The following is a 3,373-nucleotide window of genomic DNA, read 5'->3' on the forward strand; positions in this document are numbered from 1 at the left end:
TAGGCCCCAAGGAGCCCCAAGATTCCGCGAGACCCTCTCAAAATTGTGCAGAAACCGACCGCAGCGGACTGAACCTTCCTTCCATATATCCAGGCCACGGGAGAGCCTCAACCCTTGCAGCAAGTGAGACGTTTCTCAGAAACCTCCAGTCGCGGCTTGAAATTGATGTCAAAAAAGTGTGTTTTGCCAGCGCTACCATATATATATATGCATATATATGAATATATATGCACATATATATATGGTGGATTTAAGAATCAAAAGGCCCTGTTGCCCACGGATCTTGTAAAAAACGGAGGCCTCTCACACTCTCACGGTGGTGCCTGAGCTCGTCGTTGCAGTCCTTTTATACCCATTTCAGACAGAAAATTGAGCCTCAGAGGGGTGACGACCAAGGTCATAAGTGACAGAATCAGAATTCGGGCCCTCAGCCGTCTGAACTGTGCTGAAAATGTCCTCTTTCCACCAGGAAGAGGATGCCACTCTGCCTTTTCCTCGACAAGGAGGATGCCTGTAGCGACACTGCAATGGGCGGCCCGGCAGGCCTGGGCAGGCCCTCTCTGGCTGTCTTTGCATCTGCCTTAAGGATACAGAGAGCAAGGGGACATACTTTAGGCCCCAAGGAGCCCCAAGATTCCGCGAGACCCTCTCAAAGTTGTGCAGTAACCGACCGCAGATGACTGAACTTTTCTTCCATATATCCAGGCCACGGGAGAGACACCACCCTTGCAGCAACTGAGACGTTTCTCAGAAACCTCCCACGCGGCTTGAAATTGAGGTCAAAAAATGTGTTTTGCCAGCGCTACCATATATATATATGCATATATATGAATATATATGCACATATATATATGATGGATTTCAGAATCAAAAGGCCCTGTTGCCCACGGATCTTGTAAAAAATAGAGACCTCTCAGACTCTCACGGCGGTGCCTGAGCTCGTCGTTGCAGTCCTTGTATACTCATTTCAGATCGAAAATTGAGACTCAGAGGGGTGACCACCAAGGTCATCGGTGACAGAATCAGAATTCGGGCCCTCAGCTGTCTGAACTGTGCTGAAAATAATCTCTTTCCACCAGGAAGAGGATGCCACTCTGCCTTTTCCTCGACAAGGAGGAGGCGTGTTGCGGCACTGCAATGGGCGGCCCGGCAGGCCTGGGCAGGCCCTCTCTGGCTGTCTTTGAATCTGCCTTAGGTTCCAGAGAGCAAGGGGACATACTTTAGGCCCCAAGGAGCCCCAAAATTGCGCGAGACCCTCTCAAAGTTCTGCAGAAACCGACCGCTGATGACCGAACCTTCCTTCCATTTATCCAGGCCACAGGAGAGCCTCCACCCTTGCAGCAAGTGAGACGTTTCTCAGAAACCTCCAGTCGCGGCTTGAAATTGATGTCAAAAAAGTGTGTTTTGCCAGCGCTACCATATATATATATGCATATATATGAATATATATGCACATATATATATGGTGGATTTCAGAATCAAAAGGCCCTGTTGCCCACGGATCTTGTAAAAAATAGAGGCCTCTCACACTCTCACGGCGGTGCCTGAGCTCGTCGTTGCAGTCCTTGTATACTCATTTCAGATCGAAAATTGAGACTCAGAGGGGTGACCACCAAGGTCATCGGTGACAGAATCAGAATTCGGGCCCTCAGCTGTCTGAACTGTGCTGAAAATGTCCTCTTTCCACCAGGAAGAGGATGCCACTCTGCCTTTTCCTCGACACGGAGGATGCCTGTAGCGACACTGCAATGGGCGGCCCGGCAGGCCTGGGCAGGCCCTCTCTGGCTGTCTTTGCGTCTGTCTTAAGGATACAGAGAGCAAGGGGACATACTTTAGGCCCCAAGGAGCCCCAAGATTCCGCGAGACCCTCTCAAAGTTGTGCAGAAACCGACCGCAGATGGCTGAACCTTCCTTCCCTATATCCAGGCCACGGGAGAGCCTCCAGCCTTGCAGCAAGTGAGACGTTTCTCAGAAACCTCCAGTCGCGGCTTGAAATTGATGTCAAAAAAGTGTGTTTTGCCAGCGCTACCATATATATATGTGCATATATATGAATATATATGCACATATATATATGGTGGATTTCAGAATCAAAAGGCCCTCTTGCCCACGGATCTTGTAAAAAACGGAGGCCTCTCACACTCTCACGGTGGTGCCTGAGCTCGTCGTTGCAGTCCTTTTATACCCATTTCAGACAGAAAATTGAGCCTCAGAGGGGTGACGACCAAGGTCATAAGTGACAGAATCAGAATTCGGGCCCTCAGCTGTCTGAACTGTGCTGAAAATGTCCTCTTTCCACCAGGAAGAGGATGCCACTCTGCCTTTTCCTCGACACGGAGGATGCCTGTAGCGACACTGCAATGGGCGGCCCGGCAGGCCTGGGCAGGCCCTCTCTGGCTGTCTTTGCGTCTGCCTTAAGGATACAGAGAGCAAGGGGACATACTTTAGGCCCCAAGGAGCCCCAAGATTCCGCGAGACCCTCTCAAAGTTGTGCAGAAACCGACCGCAGAGGACTGAACCTTCCTTCCATATATCCAGGCCACGGGAGAGCCTCCAGCCTTGCAGCAAGTGAGACGTTTCTCAGAAACCTCCAGTCGCGGCTTGAAATTGATGTCAAAAAAGTGTGTTTTGCCAGCGCTACCATATATATATGTGCATATATATGAATATATATGCACATATACATATGGTGGATTTAAGAATCAAAAGGCCCTGTTGCCCACGGATCTTGTAAAAAACGGAGTCCTCTCAGGCTCTCACGGTGGTGCCTGAGCTCGTCGTTGCAGTACTTTTATACCCATTTCAGACAGAAAATTGAGCCTCAGAGGGGTGACGACCAAGGTCATAATTGACAGAATCAGAATTCGGGCCCTCAGCTATCTGAACTGTGCTGAAAATGTCCTCTTTCCACCAGGAAGAGGATGCCACTCTGCCTTTTCCTCGACACGGAGGATGCCTGTAGCGACACTGCAATGGGCGGCCCGGCAGGCCTGGGCAGGCACTCTCTGGCTGTCTTTGCGTCTGCCTTAAGGATACAGAGAGCAAGGGGACATACTTTAGGCCCCAAGGAGCCCCAAGATTTCGCAAGACCCTCTCAAAGTTCTGCAGAAACCGACCGCTGATGACCGAACCTGCCTTACATATATCCAGGCCACAGGAGACCCTCAACCTTTGCAGCAAGTGAGACATTTCTCAGAAATCTCCTATTGCGGCTCGAAATTGATGTCAAAAAGGTGTGTTTTGCCAGCGTTACCACATATATATATATGTATATATATGAATATATATGCATATATATATATGGTGGATTTAAGGGTCAAAAGGCCCTGTTGCCCACGGATCTTGTAAAAAACGGAGGCCTCTCACAGTCTCA

The sequence above is a fragment of the Rousettus aegyptiacus genome, unplaced genomic scaffold (genome assembly GCF_014176215.1).
Source record: "Rousettus aegyptiacus isolate mRouAeg1 unplaced genomic scaffold, mRouAeg1.p scaffold_m13_p_25, whole genome shotgun sequence".
NCBI lineage: Eukaryota > Metazoa > Chordata > Mammalia > Chiroptera > Pteropodidae > Rousettus > Rousettus aegyptiacus.